This window comes from Excalfactoria chinensis, chromosome 5 (assembly GCF_039878825.1).
Source record: "Excalfactoria chinensis isolate bCotChi1 chromosome 5, bCotChi1.hap2, whole genome shotgun sequence".
Lineage (NCBI taxonomy): Eukaryota > Metazoa > Chordata > Aves > Galliformes > Phasianidae > Excalfactoria > Excalfactoria chinensis.
Window position 1 is genome coordinate 53,621,950 of NC_092829.1, and position 20,102 is coordinate 53,642,051.

Genomic DNA, 20,102 nt, shown 5'->3' on the forward strand with positions numbered 1-20,102 from the left:
TGGTGCTCATGTCAGGAAGGAATCAAATGGTGGTGGTTCTTGCTGGAAGAAGGGGCTAGTATAGTTAGCCTTCTGTCTTCTATAAGAGATGTTTATTTTACTTGCTGTAATACAAAATTCAATTTCATTTAATAATAGCCCTTATAAGCCTCAGCCAGAACTGCCCTAAATTCTACTGATACTGATATCAGTGGGAGTTTTGTCATTGAACTGCAATGCCAGACAAGGGGTAAGTGCTTTCATATTCACATTAAGAGTAGTGTAAGGGAAACTGCTGATCACAGCCTCAACCTCTAATTAAAACCATCTGAGGCAAGCAGCGAGTCAGCTGTGGTAGCACAGGTGAAGATAATTCAGCTGTGCTCCTGGAAGGGGTGTAGCTTGACTTAACCTCTCCTAGATCCCATTTAAGGGCTGACCAGCACTCAGGTACCATCTCTTTCTGGAGATCACTCCTTTGTGGAGTTCTTGTGGTGGTCCTTGATACTGATGAGTGCTTATCTTAAAGGTTTCAGAGTTGGTGAGTCTTTCCCTTAGTTACCCTCTGTGTATTTAATTCTGACTATATTTGTACTATTCCTACTGTACATTATACTTGTATTATTTTAACTGTACAATACCATACTTGTATTATTTCCACCATACAAATAGTTATGTGCATAAGAAATATAATCCTATAAACAGCCTTAGGGAAGCCAACTGAGCTAAAGAAGATACTGGTACTGCACCCTTAGCATGGCTTCACTTAGTCACTACCTGAAAAGGTTACCAAGTTATTAGAACAAATAAAATAATTACAAAATACTGCTTTCACTTAGTGCCTCCTATAGATTCACTGTACGTTATTTTGAGTATCTGAGGGGCGCTGTAAGAAAGAAGGGGACAAACTTTAGCTAAGTCTGTTGTGATGGGACAAGGGGAAATGATTTCAAGCTACAAGCTTACAAGCTACTGTGTGCCCCCAGTGGCGCAGTGGTTTAAGCTGCTGCCTGCGGCACTGGAGGGCCCGGGTTCGAATCCCCCCCCCTGTGGCGCAGGGGTAGAAGTGCCGCTTCGCTACACAGGGGGCTCGAAACCCGGGAGTTGGACTCGATGATCTCTAAGGTCCCTTCCAACTCGCATGATACTATGATACTATGATATGATACAAGGGGGGAGATTCAGAACAGATATAAGGGAGAAGTGTTTTACAATAAGGATGGTGAGGTGCTGGCACAGGTTGCCCAGAGATGTGAGTGTCCTGTCCTTGAAGACATTCAAGGTCAGACTGCATGGAGCTTTGAGCAACCTGACCTCTTTGTAGGTGTCCCTGTTCATTGCAGGGAGCTGGATTAGGTTAAGGGTCCCATCCAACTCAAGCAATGTTATCATTCTGAGTGTTGACTGAAGTTTCACTTTTAAAGCGTAAAAGAAAGCAAGAAGCAGCACAGCTCTTGTGAGACATTGCTGTTGCAACAGCAGCTCTATTTGGAGTAGAACATGCAGCACACACCTAAATTAGTCATGCTGGAGAGCAGCATCCTGTTCAGGTTGCTTTGGGTCACATCTCTGTGCAGGCAGCAAGCTCTCCCAGTGTTGTTCTTAGCACTCTTTCATTTTGCTAGTGTTTTGCCTCTAAAGTTATGTTTGGTTTGCAGCACCATTTGTGTGTGCCTGGTGTACATCTGCTGCTCTAATGGAGAGGTAGGCACCAGGAAGTCCTACACAGAAGTGCAAGCAGAGTTTGAGTCCCCCTCTAGAGAGTCAAAAATGAGAAAATAAAGCCCTGCTTTTCATTCCAGATATTTCTATAGTTTGTGGAGTTTTGTTCATGAGGTCCAGTCCTAACTGTGTTCTAGCATGTATTTATTCTTTTCTTCTAATCTTAGCAGCCTCTGTACACCCTATGTCCATCAGTAGTGACCCCACAGTGTGCCATTCTCCCCTGTGTCAGAATCTACGTGAGGGTGAGAGCAGCTGGGAGCTGCTCATCTTTTACCTTTAGAAACAAAAAGAACTCAAAAGCAAGACAGAACTGCCACAACTACTTGCTTTGGCATTTTCCCCTATAAAAGTTGGATTGTCTTAGGTTCATATTCTGTAGCAAAAAAACTAATAATGGTCAATCTTCCCAAGAAAATGTATTTTCTTTTTTTTTGTTTGAATCTATCAATTCCAGGTTCAATTAAATGGGCAATTGGTGTTTTCGAAAAGTGTTGGTTACTTTTTTTACTTCAGCACAGAGGTTTTTATTCCTAGTGGCACATGACTTTCTGTAAGCCGTGCGTTCTGTGCAGCAGCATTTATTAATCATTTGTGCCCATATCAACAAAATTGATAGCTGTTTGAGATGCCTTCTAAACAGCTGCAGGGGTGTCAGTCACTTGAAAGCAGGTACCTATTTATAGAACACTTCTCAGGATGTCATCTGGAGCTTTCCTGTGAATTTTACATAAAATAATTTAGTTCTTACATCAGTCAGTAAATTAGAAGATGGAAGTGAGTAGCTGTTCAAATCAACGTGTTGTTATCATTAGATACCACAGATCCATATTAAAATATGGCCATATGAACTGACTTTTCTCACCCTTCCCTTGTACCTAACTTGAGGTGTTCTTGGACATGTGTTTTGCTGCCTGGTTGTACTGAGCTGTACTGGCAGTGCTGGTGTCTTTGGTTGCGCTGAAGGTGCAGTTTCAGTTCTTTCTTTAGGCTAGGAGATGACATGGGCTTGATTAAATAAAGTCCTTCTCAGACAAAGCTGTTCAGGAAAATGGGGATTACTTTTGCTCTGGATGTTATGTCTTTTGCCACTGAGCTAGATCAGGCTGCCCACAGTCCCATCCAATCTGGCCTTGAATCCCAATGACTAAGTAGCTTTTTCCTTCTGTTAAATATTCATAAAACTTCCAGGAACGCTTTTTGTTAACAAGAAGGTCACAAACATGAGCATAAGTGCAGTTGGAAATGTTCTCTTGAGAAGCTGTGCTGGCAAAGTGCTGTAGGGTTTGTGACGCTGTTGCAATCAGTGTATTTAGAAATGGATGCTTTTATGCAGGCAAGTCTAGGAAAATGAGTTTATTAAGGTGAGGTTTGTTTTGATTGGAGGCAGAAGCAGTTCAGTAAAAATAGTGAACTGGTGGAACATCATCAAGTTCCAAAGTTGGGAGAATTTGATTTTAATGTGCCTGGTTTTTGATTTAAAAGTACAGAGGGAATACATGCATTAGAATAGATGAATTGCAAAAAGTAAACACGAAGCCCTTCAATGGTAGGACATTAGTGCAGGCATTTCAACCTCATATTTTATGGTAGTTCATGGTGTGCAGATAACAGTTGGCTCCTGGGTAGCCAGAAGTGACTTAGTGTTAAGGTTTTAAATTGTGTGTACGTTCCAATAGAAAAAGAATACCCATCCATTAGCAAATCATTGTTTTAATGCATTTGGTGCAATAAAGCTGTTTCATAAATAAGATATTGGTGTGTTTTTTACAAGTGAGAGGCTGTTCTTAAATCAGTAGGTGATTTTTCTTCTAGTTAAAGGCTGCTTAATGTTTTTCCCACCAATGACTGCAGTAAAGGATGTATTTAGTAAGGACTGCAGAGAACGAGGGTGTATGTATAATCAGAAGAGAGATGCTTTTTTTTTCCTCAGAAGCACAGGACAGTTTTCTTTGACTTGCTATTAAACACAGAGGGTCGTGTTCTCCAGACTTATGTTGAACCTGGGTGCAATGCACAAGTTTTGTGACTAGATATCTATATAAACTTTATGCAAAAGAAGCCACTGCTATTCCTCTTTAGAATTAGTACAAGTGGTAGTACAATTGAGAGAGGGGGAAAAAAAAAGGAATGATGAGAAAGTACTTATGTATGCATAAACTCTCCTTGTGAAATGGGCTGAGATGGACGAGAATGAAACTCTTATTTAATAGCTGAATTGAGTGGGATGAGATGTGCAGATATTTCAAGTCATTTCTACTGAGGTTGAAAACTGTGTACTGAGACTGAATTGCTTGTATGATAAGCAATGTCAATCATCCCTGCCTCCTCCCCCCACCCACAAATAAGGAAGTAAATAAATAAATGAAGGCTCTGATGAAGGGGATAATTTTATAGGGTGAGTAGTGATAGGGCAAGGGGGAATGGTTTTAAATTGAGACAGGGGAGGATTACGTTAGATATTAGGAGGAAGTTTTTCACTCAGGGGTTGGTGATGCACTGGAACAGGTTGCCCAAGGAGGCTGTGGATGCCCCATCACTGGAGGCATTCAAGGCCAGGCTGGACGTGGCTCTCTGCAGCCTGGTCTGATGGTTGGTGACCCTGAACATGGCAGGTCAGCAGAAACTGCATGATCTTTGAGGTGCTTTTCAACCTAGGTCAATCTATGATTCTACAATTCATGCTGTTATTCTGTTAGTAAAATGAAAGAGCTATTTATGTGTTTATAAATTGTTGTAAACCAAGGAAAGGAGTAGATTGAATTGACAAGTTAGAATATGTAATGTGCAAGAGAATGCTCTTATAAATAGTAATGAATATCATCTGAACTCTGCTCAGTGGAAATTCTGAGATCAAATTCAATGGGGAAAATGGGTAAACAATCCTGAAAGCAGTGTGCTTTAGGCCAGTTCCTCACCTGCTTGGTATTGTTTAAATCTGTAGAAGTGGGTATGATCTCTCTTATTTGCTGGGCCTTCTGTTTTATTTCAATATGCAGTTGGCTCTCAGAGCAGTTCATTGATTGAAATTGATGGGGGGGGGGAAGGGGGGTGTAGCTAAATTCCCTACACGATTTGAAATGTTTAGCTTTTGGGTATTAGTTTGCAATCTTTAATCAGTCCTAAATCAAGTAAAACTCTCACAGGGGCTTCAGCTCAAATGGAAACTGTACAATTTGATCCAGTGGCAAGGAGGTTTTACAGGGAAACAGTTTTCTGCAAGCAGACAAAAATTTATGCAAGAAAGGTCTGAACTTACGTGAAAATAAGCATCTCTTCTGGAAATAATGAAATGCAAAGTGCATTTATTTGTGATGTTGTGCATTTGGCGAATAAGAATATACTAAGAAAAAGGCAATCTAAAATGAAAATGAAGTGGGAATATGTGCCTCATATTGAAATGATGCTTGCAAGTGTGTAAGGGAAATGGCTGATCACAGCCTGAACCTCTGATTAACCATCTGAGGCAAGTGTCAGGTCAGCTGTGGGAGCACAGGTGAAGGTAATTCAGCTGTGCTCCTGGAAGGGGTGGAGCTTGACTTAACCTCTCCTAGATCCCATTTAAGGGCTGACCACTAAACCAGCATCTCTTTCTGTAGATTGCTCCTGTGTGTGCGGTGAGCCTCAACATCAGTGAGCACCAATCTTGAAGGTCTCAGAGCTGGTGAGTCTTTTCCTTAGTTACCCTCTGGCTATTTATTTCTGACTATATTTGTACTATTCCTACTGTACAATACCATACTTGTATTATTTCCACTGTACAATGTGCTTCTTGTGGACTTTTAGATCACAAAAAAAAGCCTTCTATCTGGCGTGTAGACTTGTAGGTCTAGTTTAATTTTCAGTGACTGGTGAAAGAATACACTACTGTGGAGTGAAGAACAAAACTTCTTCTACTGATGCCTGAAGATGTGTTCTCAGAGCAAGAGATATCCTTAAAGCACCATCGCTTACAGTGTCTTCATCAGAATTTAAATTTCCAAAGTGTGAGGTGCTTATACATGCACACATTTCTGCAAAGAGGTTTGTCTCCTTGACTAAAATGTTTAAAAAGCCTTCCAATTGCCTGGAGAGCAAGATTCATTTAACTGAGTTATTTTGCTTTTTGGAGGTTGGGGCGGAGCAGTTCAAGCGATAGCTTATTTTGAGATGAGGCATAAGGGGAGGGGGAAAAGCAAGATGGTTTGAAGAGCTTCCCTTTCTTTAAGACATGAATTTCCAAGTTTATTAACTCTTGGTTTTGGAGAAGTACTGTCAATAAAGGGCATAACCCCTACTTTTAAATATACAGAATGTGTGGTGGGAAATTATCTCACACAATAGGGTGTACGTCATGTATTTTAGAGGTCTGAAAGTTTTGTCTTGCAGAGGAACTGCAATCCTGTAAATTCCAGTAGCTCAAATTCCAGAGGTGCAGTGATTTCCAATGATCTTCTGTTAAAGGTGGGTCTGAGGAATAAATCTCTTCACGCTTTCAAAGCATCAAATCGCCCTTTTGAATTTCTTTAGGACACTGAATTTAGAAAATCTCTTGCATACGAAGTCTATGAGAAGAATGTTTTCTGCAAATGATGTGAAATAGGGTTTTATTGAGCAGGGGGACATTCTGATATACACCGTATTTGGTTTAAAGAACTTTGAAGGAACTTCAAGGGGTTGTATTTAGAATAATGGGAAATTATTAGTCAAAATGGTGATGATCTGGGGGACTAATGAAAAGGTTTTATGGTGAATAAGGGAAGAGCCAGGGAGCCTCTCTTAAGGTAGTTTTAATTTTCTTCTGATGAAAACAGCTGTAAAAGTGGGCATCTGATGTAAAATTTCTAGGGTTCTCCTGACCCTATGGTGGGTGTTTGGATCGTACTGCTTGCTGTGCATTACCTGGTAAATGGATGATGTAATGCTGCCACAGGAGGGAGGCTAGATTTAGGGGGATTCTCCTCCAGTTTTATCAAGCATTGAAGTTGTGTCTTGATCAAGAGCTGTTAGGAAACTCATGAAATTTTGCATGCCTGTCTGTATAGAGAACGGTTTTCATCGTATGTTTGTGCACAGGAACCAAAATAGTTAATGGAGCAGAGCACTCACCTCAAGAGTAAGAGACAAGGATGGAAAAACACAGTTTCTCTTCATCTGGGAGAGAAAAAGACTGAGAACTGCTATGACCAAGATTCACAAAGCCATGAAAAAAGGGAGTAAAATGAATACAGAGAGATGTCTTTCATCAGGTCTCACAGTATTTGGATTAGAGTGGCACTCTCACCCAGCAGGGATAGCATGGTGTTTCTGTATTTTTAAGTTTCTGTAGATTAAAAGTTGCATACTAATACATGAACTACAGAATTTGTAAGGAGTTGTTTATTTCAGCTGGATTAGTGCTTTGACTTTGATAAATAAAACAGTAGGGTAGGCTCTCAGGAGAGGTGGTTCCAGCCTTGCACGTACAGCAGAAAACCAGCATCCAATAATTCTTTAGGAGATTAGGTGTGGATTAGTGAGGGAAAGATAAGAAATTCTGAGGTGAATTCTGTGAATCTAAATGTGGCAGTGCTGGCAATTTGACAGATCCTCTGTTCCCAGCGGCACAGTGATCCTACGAGCTTCTTTACCCCTGCTGCCTGTAGTACCCCAATATAGGATACAAAAGAGGAGGACTGTCATTTTAAAGGCAAATGGAGTGTTCTGGTAGGTGATAATAAAAGGTATTGGTGTGAAAAAGACATTTTTGAGTAACTGAATAGCCACTGTACACTTGGTGTGCTGTAGAACAGTACTTAGGGAGGCAACTCAAGCAACAAGTGCCTGCTTCACGGGAGCTATATGCTGCTGTGTAATGATTAACTGGGGAGTTCTGATGTGCTCATATGACAAGCACCATGCTGTCTAAATGATTAGAATCTACCTGAAGACTTACAAAGTACTTCTGTCTCAGGACCTATTGAAATGGTGAGACACTGGAAACAAGTATTCCAGAGGGGGGTTCTCAAGCTTAAAATTAGCTTTTTATAAGTTTCAGTACTAATAGGTAATGTCTGATTTTTGTTAATTTACTGTGCAATGCATCTTTACAACATGTCATCTTGCTTCCAAGTTTCTATAGTTTTTTCTTCGTTATATTTAACCTAATTTCTGTGAAAGTGGGATCCTGTCCAGTGCTGGAAAACTGTAAGCAAACTTAAAGTTCAGCCGGTTGTGCCTATCTGCCTTTCCCTGCTGCCTTTACTGGCTGTGCTGTAGTTTTATCCTTCCCTAAGACATACTCATTTTTGTGCTGTGGCTTTGGTTTATTATTATCTGATGCTCCGAAGCACTGGGTCAGACAAGAAAGCTGCATCAATTGGAAAGTAACTTGTAGCAGCATTTTTTGCTTATTTGAGATTTGCCTGATAAAATGAGAACGGTTGCTTCAGTGAACGTGCTGCATGGTTCAATGTGTTTGTTGCAGGCAGATGGAATATTCCAGCTTCCTGTGATTCGCTGTAAGTCATAGATTTTGGTTTTCTTTAATTTTTTAACAACATTAACATGGGGCTTCATCATTGAGGAGCACATTAATATTTTTTTAAAAAGAATCAGATTAAAAGAAGTTTCTGAACTGCAGTTGCAACTGCATTTAAGTAGACTTTATTTACTGTAAGTTGCAGAGAATATCCTCTGCAGTGGCACTTGAAGACTTAAATTAATTTTACTAGAAGGATTAATAAGCAGTCTGAGGTTTTCTTTCCGTTATCCTTTGTTTTCACAAAGGGTATAAAACTGTTTTTACACTGAAACTACTGCAAAGGGGGTACTCAGAATATTTTTCAGTTGCTACAGAAGAATTTAGAATTAGGAGAAAATATTCTGGTTTCTAACATCAATTAGAAATGTGAGAGAATTCATGAGCTATATCTTAGAACAGACAGGGCATAAAATCCTTTACTGGACATTGCAAAAACTGATGTGGAACATATGGAAACATCCAAGAATTTAAGATGGGAATTGTAAGGCAAACAAACCCAAAAACGTAGCTGCAGATTCATTGTGAGACCACTGGTGGTCTTGGGTTTTGCCTCTGTTTTGTGAAGTAATATTGCAGTATAATTTCTCTGGTTGTTCTGCAACAAAGATCTATAGCATTTTGTAATAATAATTCAGTAATTTTTCTTATCTGACACGTGGCCTAATTAAATAGGGGCCTATAAATAGTTGAGTCACTGTGAGAGAAGTTGCCAACATGTGGCTAGATTGCTCATCTACAGAAAGGCAATAACGTGGCCTTGGGTAGTAGGTCTCATGGGTCTATAAGTCATGCCTGGGAAGCCAAAGAGAATTGGTTGGTGGAGAAAAAAGAGATAAAATAGAAGTTATTGTTCATAGTGTTTTCTTCAAGAAAAATAAGTAGATGACAACTGTAGACCCATACATATTGCACCTATTTTCTATTAAGCAATGATGTTTCATATAACCTTCTACTTCAGGCTGGTGTGCCTTGTAAAAGCAGCATTATTTCCTGCAGCTGTGTTATGGATGTTGAGAATCGTGCGATTCCGTGACTGCTGGTCTCATTAGTGGCTGTATGGAGATCAATAATTGGTATGACAAATTATGTTTTCATGCTGGAAAACAGATGTCTCATAGGCATCTAATTAAAAAATAAATAAAAAAAGCTTTTCAGAAATCAGGGAAGATTTGTTACAGATGGATTTTACATTTCAATTAAAGAATTCACTCTGTCAAGCTTTGAGTTGTAAACTCTTATCTGTGTTCTTTAGTCAGTATTCTTGTTTTCTTCATGCTTGTGGATTGAAGCCCTTGTCTGAACAGCCAGCAAGGCTGTACCAACTTCCATTAAATATCCAGGCAATTGTTATGTGGGAGGATTTGTGACTGATGGAAACACATTTGAAGAGTCAGTGGGCTTCCCTCATGTTATGTACTGCTGCAAATAAAATTGCAGCAGTGGTAAATGTGGGTCTTAATGTCTCACAGTGGTGCCCTGAGAAGGTCCTCCTTGAAGACATGACCATGGCCCTGTGCAAGCAGCTGCCTTCTTTGTGAAGGAGGTTGGATTAGGTAAAAACATAAATTAGGCAATATTTTCTTAAGAACATATAATATTTAAAATTAAATAAAATAAATAAAATTAATATTTTCTTAAGAACATATGCGAGGTTTCTCTTTGTCACTTCTTGGGAATCCCTTCTACAGGAGCTGAAATCCAGCTGCTCTTTGCAGCCTACAAACCTAGTCTTGTTCCTGCAACCAAGCACCACGGTTCTTCCATGTGCTTGAGTAGATGACATTTAAACAAGAAACCAGCTCCTGATCGTCTTTGCACTGTTTCAGGGGAGACGCTCATATGAATAAAAGGATATTCTATAGTGCAGAGCTATACTTCTAACAAATCAATTTATGAGAAAAAGAAGAGTTAGGAAATGAAGAGTTTGGAGTGATGCAATTCCTTGTTACAGCCTTCACTAAAAACCTTTCTTTGAAGTTAATTCTCCTGGAAATATTGGTTCAAGTTGTGTGTTCTTCCATAGAGGTAAGGTATGATTTTTGTTAGCTAATGGACAGGTCGTTAATGTTCGGTGCCGAAGTCATAAGTTTTTGCAGAAAGTAATGTAATTACATGCTGTCCAGCTAGGAAAGGGACACGTGGCCAGTAATGCATGGGTTATCATTAAGATGTCAGGTGTTTGTCAGCACTGAGAATCTGTCATCCAGACAATGTTCAGTTTGAGTGCGTTTTAATGAGCACTGCTGAAGCTGTGAACGATCTGTCAGCACTTTTATTAGGCATCTTATTATTAAAGAGTTTATAGCTTGGCTGTAAAACCTCGCTGTGGGCTAAAACTAGTTAAATAGTAGTTTCAGAGCAATGTTTTGTGCCAAATTTAATTCAGATAGCTTTAGGCGTTTTTCCATGTTTTTATCAGAAGGCAATATGCAAGTTCTGATTGAAATCTTTGGAAGTATGGCAAGGTAGAATACAAATGGCCTAGATCTGAAGCTTAAATCATAGCAGGCAGTAAGACACTATAGCACCATAGAATGTGTTTAATGTATAATTGTGTACAGAGGCTGCAGCAGTGGGCTTAATGTTTCAGAGTAGAAGATGAAGTCCATAGCGAAACAGAAGCCTGTTCTGTCTGAGTAGGGTCTTTTAAATCAGAGCTACCCTGAGGCTGGCTGTGAAAAATGTAATTGACTAGCTCTGACAGGAATAATGACTTAATTTAAAACAAAAACTATTAATTTAAAATGCTACTGTCACGTTACTTTTTTCCACGTTGTACGCAGTAAACAGCTCAACAGAGCAATTAACTTGCAGGGCTCTTGCTTGTGGAACAAACAGTCTCATTTCACACGTCAGCATTCAGTTTGGTACAGATTTTCTGCCGAGTTAAAGCAAACACTTCTCAGTAGGAGGTGGCATCAAGTAGTACGTCATGTTATTGTCACTTCAAGACTTTGGGTGTGGAAAAGTATTATTCTTTAACCTTATAAACATTGTTGACAGAGAAGTTGCATAAACCCATAGCTGAAGAATCTAAGCTCAGTAAGATCAAAGAGGTAAAGTACAGCAAGTGGTGTGTGAAGACCTACTGATGTTTGTTTTATTTCAGTCTGTCATGCAGTACATGTTGCATCAGTAATTCTTTGCTGTCATTGGCTGCCTGTCACAGTCAAGTTCCTGAGGATGAAAAATTCTCCTTTTTTCTTGCCAGCAGAGCTGTGTCTGGAGCAACTTTTCTAAGGTGTACCTGGGCAAATATGCTGAAGAGACCTGTTTGTTTGGGAAAGCAGCTTTGTTGGGCAGCATTGTCATTGATTGCATGCCCCAGACTGTGGCCTGTCCAATGTCCACTGAGCTGTACAGCATTCTGAAGGTAGCTGTGGGCAGGTTTTATGAGCTGTTTTTGTATAGTTTTTAGTTCTTTAATACATACATGAAATTCAAGGAAGAATGTCAAGGAGTTCCTCCTTTGTTGCTCTCGTTTGCCTTTCTTCATTACTTCAGCTGTTTACCAGCTATAGCAGCTGATGTGTACCGATTATAATGCAAAACAGATAGATGAGTCACCTTGCAGATACTCAGGCTGCTTCTGTGGAACATAAGATTGAAATAAATAAAATTTTCTACTAGAAGCTCATTTATATATATATATATTTTACGTATTTGAGACTTTTTGTATAAAAAATAATACCATTGGGTGAATTTGGGATGGAACCTAAGCTTCTCAGTTAAGAGTTGTGTTCTGAAAACATAAATACTAGCGAGTTGCATTAAGCTATTCATTTTAAATCAAGTATTACAGTTTTTCTGAATATTGAACAGTGTAAGAGTATCTACAGTTCTATTCCAATACAGCAAAGAGTCCTCCCTTGGTGATTTTCAGTTTGAGCCATTAAAACCTGCAGGTTATTACTCTTGATGAGTTTTCGGTAGATTTATGAGAAAACTGGACTAGATAAAGGATTTGGTAAGATTTAGTTCTTTATTCACTGGGAAAATTAGGAAGATGATACATAAAATTGAAGAACCTCTCTGAAGTAAAGTGTACTGGCACTTAAGCTTTAGAATCTACCTTTCCTCCTGTTTTGGAAGAAGAAAAAAATCCTCGTTTGCAAGACATTTGGGGCAGTGGCACTTGGCTTCAAGCATGTGGTTCAAGGTAGTCGTGCACTGAACATTGAACGTGTGGTAGCTGAATGGCTTGCTGGAGTTCAATCCACAAGATGAAGAGTTTTTGCACTAGTGATATGTGGATTGAGGATTTTTTATGTGCTGCTTAGTCGAACATAATATACCTTTCAGTACTTGTTTCACATAGCCTTGTTTTTAGAGAAGAGGTGACTCTGAAATTTTTGGTGGCTGTATATCCAAAGTGCCATGAATACTTAGCTGCTATTTTCTTCTGTGAATACTTTTTCTTTCACTTAAATTCCTGGCTAAGTAAGTGTGAAGGCAGTGGAGATACTCACTGCACAGACTTCAGGTACAGACAAAGAGAAGTGTACCTAAGAATGTAATTTACTCTACAGTGTTAACTGTTTTATGAAGTTCAGACTGTGACTCTGTGCTGAGTTTCTCAACAACTGCTGATGCTCAAAGGTGTTTTGGCCTGGGCTTCTAACTTCAAGTGTTCACTGCAGTGTTCGTGAGTAAACAAGAATTTATCTGAGCTGACGGCTAAGTGATGCTAACATAATAACTGCATATATCGAAACTGGAGCACTGGGTACAATTAATCCTTCTAAGAAACTCGCACATGTGGCAGTGTGTGCTGCTGCTTTTTGGAAGCTGGTTGTCTCCTCAGCTACTGATAAAATAGAGCATGTAGAGTCCAGGTTCTTCTCAAAAGAGACAGCAATTTACCTCTTTGTCTGTGGAAAACAATTTTTCAAAGTTGGGAAAATCCTCTTGCTGTTGATCCTTTTAACCCCTTTCTGGTTATGGTGAAACCTGCACAACAACTTAAAAAGTGTAGGGGCTGGTGAGAGGGATGCTGGCATACAGGGTGATCCCATTACCTGTGCCTCCTTTGGCACTCACACCAAATGAGGAGGGAAGTGTATGATAACACTAAATTTGAGTATACGTTTCAAAGCTCAGCTTTATTGGGAAGTTCTTCGATGAATTTTTAAACAGACTCACAGAAAATCAGGAGTAGCATTGATACTGTCAGTTACTTTTTAAAAGTTTCTTAATGAGTTCCTGGTACTTTTTCTTCAATTAATTGTTATTACTGGATGAACTGTAACTTCAAATGTGAATTTTTCATAACGTAGGTGCTTTCTTGTTGCAGGTGTAGTGACTGAATTATAAGAAAATTAAAATACATGTTTAAAAAACACGTGTATTCATAGAGCATGTATACATCCAGTTAAATTCTTTAGTCTTGACATTAAAATAATTGAACTGACTGAAGTAAACAAATGTTGCTGTGGTTTTAAACAGATTCTTGAGGCATGGGCTAAATATTTCACTTAAGTAACTGCAGATCTTTATTCTGTCTTTTATGAGAGCAGTGAAACAAATGCTTTGCTTTTCAAAGCACTGAAACAAATTCTTCCAGGGAGGTGATGTAACAAGAGAGGTAAAAATGAGGTTCTGTTCTGTGTGTGTCCTAATGGCTGCTAAGGAGTCAAAGGAAATTTGAAAGAAAAATGATGAGAATAATCAGAAAAGGAAGAAAAAGATGCCGAAGAGTTTTTATGTTAGTACTTGTTTATACCTTGAGAAATGGAAAATGGAGACAGCAGTCAATGAGCAGAACACAAACTACCACGCTTTCAGATTACAAGTTTTGGTATTATCTACATTGCTTTTTAAAAAGAGTTTATAGGATTAATTCATAGTTCTAAACTTCATCCATTCTTAATTGTTAAGATTGTTTAAACTTTAATACCTGTAGTTATGTAACCACTTTTGTATTGTGAAATATCTGTGCTACTGAAGTATTGTTTAACAAGTCCTGTTTGTGATGACTGGCCTATTCCTCTTACTGTAGCTCAATAGCCAAGAAAACCCTTAAGTATAACAAGTGTGACTTCAATATATCACAGTCCATTACATTTCATCCAGTTATCCCATTTTACAGATAGAGATCTTGGTCAACAAGTAGATTATGTCAATTAGTCTGGGAGACTGAACTTTATACAACACACTGAATAGCAGAGATCAAGATGCTGTTACCGTCAAGTACCAAACAAAAAACTGGAGTGAGATATACCTGGGTGAACACAGAATAGGCTTGGTTGTCGGGGACCTCAAGGATGATCTATGTCCAGTCCTTTGTCAGCCACCAGATCAGACTGCCCCGGATACCACCCAGCCTGGTCTTGAATGCCTCCAAGGATGCGACACCTACAACTTCCCTGGACAACTTGTTCCAGTGCCTCACCATCCTCTGAGTGAAAAATTTTCTCCCTAACATGTAACATAAATCTCCCATCCTTTTGTTTAAAGCCATTCTCCCTTGTCCTATCACTCTCAGACTGTGTAAAAAAGTCAACTCTCTTCCTGTATTGGGGCCCCAGACATTGACTCTGTACTCCACATGGGGCCTCACAAGACCCTTCCTCTCACTGTTGGCCAATCCTCTGTTGATGCAGCCTGGGACACTGTAGGCCTTCTGGGCTGCAAGAGCATGCTGCTGGCTCATGTCCAGCTTTTCATCCATCATGATGTGCAAGTTCTTTTCCACAAGGCTGCTTTCAAGGAGCTCTTCTTCCAGTCAATATTTGTATCTGGAATTGCTTCAACCCAGCTGCAACACCTTGTACTTGGCCTTGTTGAACTTCATTTGGTTCTCATTTGCCCACTTGTCAAGTGGGTCCAGGTTCTTCTGGGTAGTGTCCCTGCCTTCTAATGTGTCACCACTCAGCTTGATATTATTGACAAAATTGCTGAGGGTACTCTCAATCTCACCATCTACCATCTATGTTATTGATAAAGATGTTGAAGAGCACTGGTCCCAAGATGGACCCCTTGGAGGACACCACTTGTGACCAGCCTCCACTTGAGCATTTTACTGTTGACAGCAACCCACTGGCTATGACTATCTGAACAATTATTTACCCACCAAATAGTCCAGCCATCAAATCCATCTCTCTCTAATTTAGAAATCAGGGTGCGGTGCAGTACCATGTCTAAGGCCTTGCACAAATCTGGATGGATGGCATCCATTGCCCTTCCTTTCTACACCAATGCTGTCACCCCATTACCGAAGGCCATCAGATTAGTCAGACATTGGTCAGGCTTTGGTGAAGCCCTGCTGTGTCTTTCTTGGATCACCTCCTCAACACACATGTGCCTTAGTAGCTTTTCCAGAAGGATCTGTTCCATGGTTTTTCCAGGCACAGATGGGAAGCTCACTGGCCTGTAGTTCCTTGGGTCTTCCTTTCTCCCTTTCTCGAATATAGGAGTGATGTTTCCCTTTTTCCAGTTGCTAGGAACTTCATCTGACAATCACGCTTTTCAAATATGATGGAGAGTGGCTTGGCAACCACATCAATTTCCTTTAGAACACTGGGATGCATATATTCCATCCCCATAGACTTGTATGCATTCAGCCTCATGAGGTGGTCTTGGACTCCACTCTTCCACTGGGGGAGGGATTTTGCTCCCTGACCCTACTTAGAAGTTCATGGGTGTGAAAGGCTTCACTAGCCTGACTGGCTGTGAAAACCAAGGCAAAGAACTCACTGAGTATCTCAGCATTCTCCATGTCTGCAGAGGCCCTTTTCATTTATCGAAGGAGGAGGTACACTCTCTTTTGCCTGTCCTTTCTGCCTAGTATATCTAAAGAAGGTCTTCTTGTTTTCCATGTCCCTCACCAAGTTCAGTACCATCTCTTCCTTGGCTTTTCTCGTCCTATCCCTGCATGAGGGATATGTGTTTAAAAGTACATTTGTTAGTTTCAGTTTTCTCTTAATCTGGTTTCTCATTGAAGAGTGTGCCTGACAGCTGGAATTGTTCTTAAATTTTCATTCTGAATAGGGATGTCTTGAAATAACAGTGGAATTCTCCAAAGGGAAGAAAAGTTAAGTTTTTTTTGACTCTTATTAGAGAGTGGAGTCCATGCTTCTCCTTTTGTGTTATTTTTTTTAAAGCAATGACTTTTGAGTTTATTTTAGGTAGGTCTCTACCACATTCTTATTACTCCTGTCTTCATTAGATCTTTTAACACAACTGCATCTGACATTTTCCTCTTAGTCTCTGATTTTGCTTGTGTTTAATTTGAGTGAAGTGACATTATAGTATTTAGCTGGATTCCCTTTGTCTCAAATTCTTCCCATTCTTCCAGTTTCCCTGACAACTCTCAATGAAATACACTGTGTTAAAGGGTTTTCTGAGTTTGGTTACAAGATGTTGCACTTAGAGCAGAAAAACAAGCTTGCCAGAAAGAAAACATGAATGCAAATGCATGTTAAATTTCTTTATTTAAGTTTATAGGGGACCCTTTTTCAAGCAGTGATATAATGAAATTACACAGTAGAGAGAGGGAAGTAGTGGGTGAATGTTCACTGAGATCATAAGGCAGAAGACCGTCCAGAGAAAAAGGAAGATGGCCTTGAGTTGCAGATTTATGTTCAAATCTACATTTGATTGTTGTTTGGTGGCATTAAGGAGGTCTTAAGATCAGTATGAGAAACAAGATCTGAAATTTCATTAGCTTTTCTTCTACCTGGTGCTTAAGCAGAAATTGCAGTACGCTGATATGTGTTGTTTCTGAGTGAAAGGATTACCTACGTTTTGGCAGAGGCAAGGACACAGAAAAGAGCAAATGTTGCATAACTGCATTTATGGGAAAGCTGTCAGTTCTTGTTGCTTTGTGAATAACTACAGTTTCAGATGAGTTGGCATCAGCAACTTCATGTTTTCCTGAGTTACTTTTGGTTTTTAAGGAGAAAGGAAAATGGCTTCATAACACAGTTAATCTCTGTGGCATCATGTTTCAGGCACTGCCAATGTTACATGAATGATGCTAAGCTTACTAAAGCAGGTACTGAGCCATTTCTTTGCACACTAATAGACAATTTGCTCTTACTGGATGGAAGAAAAATTTTCTTAAAGTACTTTAGGTACATAACTTCAAACACTTAATTTTTAAGAACTTAGAAGTACGTCTGGCAACTAACAAGGAACTTTATAAGGAGAAAACATCACGTTATGAGAAAGCATTTGAGGAGGTCTTTTGCGTTAAAAATGTGTCCAGTTTTCATCTGTTTGAATTATGGCAACCACTCTACAGAAAACAAATCTGAAAAGATAGAGAAAATATTCATGTCAAGGAGTATATTTTAAGTACGAGTATAGCAAGTAGATGCATATACCTTCGCTGCATCTATTTTCTTTGTGTTTTCTTATGTCCCCATTCTGTCAGTCTGCAGTCTTAAACAAACAGATCCAAATGTCACTGATATTTTTGCTTAAAAGACAGAATCTGTAACCTTTCAGGGAGTATATTAATAGCTGCAACAGCTTGCTATAAACAATCTCAGCATTTTCCTTATTCATGAAATAAATCTCTTTAAACTTCTGTTATTGAAAGACATTCTTAAATGGTGCATTATTAATGAGTGTTGTTTAAAGTTGAACCTAGGAAAGCTAAGGCTGTATATGATCTATTGCAAAGAATAATCTACACTTTATTTCTCTGTCCATCTGATCTGCTATTACAGTTTACAGTTCTCCCATTTATTGTTCAGTTGGCTGATTGTTTTATCTTGATTTTGACTGTTTGCTCATTCCTTTGCCTACATGTGCACATGCAAATATGAACCCTTCTCTCTTGCAGTCAAAAGGCTCTATTACCTTCTTAGTTTTCTTTCTCTGCTGTCATTTTAAACACATGTACAGCTAGATTTCTTTGTTTTCCTATAGTTCAGGCTAAAATGGAGAGAGGTCTTGAAGGAGACAAAAGTGCACTGTGGCAAAGGGAGCAGCTGCATCTCCTTCTTTACTAAAGCAACATCTGAAGCATTGCAGCACGGAGAATCAATGCACTCCAAGGTTGTTCTTAACCTGGAGCATGCCTGTTATGTCCCATAGTGGTAGAGAGGGACTTCAGTATATGCATGGAATAAACTTTTGTGTCTGGATCTTAGACTTTTCTGATTCTTACCAATTTTATTAAAGTTCCTGTGTGAAGAAGTTAGTTATACAGGTATTTTTATGTTAGACTGGCCCATAGTCTGAGATAAAAAACTTCAGCTGTAAACTAAATGCATTGGAAGGCATAGAGACTAAACAAATGAACTTACCATTTATTTTTACAAATGTTTTTATTTCTTAAAAAAAAATATTAAAAAAAAATCCTCAGTGTCTTGGGTACAAGGTCTTTGACCGCTTTAATGTGAAATCCTCTAGAGAATGTAGTATATTGAAAGAACTGTGAGCTTTGTGAGCTCTACTCTATTCATGTAATGTTATTGAGATATATCATGCTTTTGTATCTTACTTTCTTTCAAGTGAGTACTATTTTCTCTCCAGTGGTGTTGTGACAGAGGGGGAATTACTTGGAAAAATAACAGTTTGTGCAGTAAGGAGAACTTATATTTGTTCTGAACTGATGGTTGTAGACATCTTTTAAATTGGTTTCATTATATGACAGTAGTGTTTGCAGAATGATGCGCCTGATGATAAATTTGGTGTACAAGTTAGACACTGAATACTTCTGTGTTTTCTGTAGCCTCAAATGGGCAAATAAGGATGTTGCTCAACTCTGTAGATCTCTTCAGGGTTACACAGCTCTCAAGAGCTACCAGGCTTTGCATCTAACATGGGCAGATCTTCTCAGTTTGGAAGAAACTTTGTCTCTGGATGTTAACTAAAAATCATAGAATCACCAAGGTTGGAAAAGTCCCAAAAGATCATCCAGCCCAACTGTTCACCTATTACCATTTTCAGTTCTGGTTTTCCAGAATGTATGCATTGCTTTCGGGTTCAGTTAGTGACATCTACATACACAGACGTGTAATAAATCAGTTTATCTTATAAATGAAGGACACTGATGTCTTTGTGGAGATAAAAGCACAATTATAAAAAATCTAAATTGAAATGTTGCTAATGGTTTTATTCTTTTCCTTTCTTGAAATAATACAACATATGCTTGAACAGCTTTCATATAGATGTCTGTGTATGTGCATGCTTTGAGAAGGTAAAAAGAAAATGTTACATAGCTAAAATATGACTCAAAAAATCTGTCTAGCATTCCAGCAGTCAACAGAAGTCTTAAGATACATTACTTTGACTGTTTTCTCTAATATAGAGTTCTGAATCCACATTCTACAGGTTTATCTTTCAAAACCATTTATGAATACATCATTGCCTGGTGGTGAAATTGATCGTGCAGTGATTCAGCCTTATCTGTGATGCTGTAGCTGGAGGTAAATGCTGATGCAGGGCCACGGTGCTGCAGTGAGCTGACATTGTCAGCGCTTATGGCATGAGACTTGGAGCTGCAGCAGATCTGGTGCTCTTGGGCTTATTCATATATAGCACCCAGCTGCTCTGATCTGGGAGATGCACCTCATCTGCTGTGCTCTGCTCTGAAAGCAAGGAGTGGTTTTGCTGGGGAGAATGGCATGATGGGCTCAGTGCTGCAGGATTGTGAAGGCACTTGAGTCAGTTGATGTATTCTGGCTGCTGGCTGAGTTGAACATCTGGCAATGAGTCTGGCGTGAAAGCATTCTAAATAGATTACTGCACAAATAATTTTTTGTGGAAGCTGTTAGGAATCTACCTCTATACTAATGTTTATCATTTAAAAGCATCTATCTTACTGGTGCTCAGGATGATACATTTATGTCCCCAGTTATCTAAAGAAGTATTTTGGCACCCTTATGTAATATTTAGTAAGAGTAGTAGGTATTTTTCACAAGTAAATAGGTAACTGCGCTTGTAT

The 20,102-nt window shown here is 39.2% G+C and overlaps 1 long non-coding RNA gene across 1 annotated transcript; it reads left to right on the top strand.

The window, feature by feature from the left end:
- Positions 1-424: 424 nt before the first annotated feature.
- LOC140252392 (uncharacterized) lies at positions 425-6,967 on the top strand. The gene is made up of 4 exons (XR_011903643.1): positions 425-520; positions 5,301-5,365; positions 6,070-6,144; positions 6,757-6,967. It is a non-coding gene; the product is annotated as an uncharacterized lncRNA (long non-coding RNA).
- Positions 6,968-20,102: the final 13,135 nt, after the last annotated feature.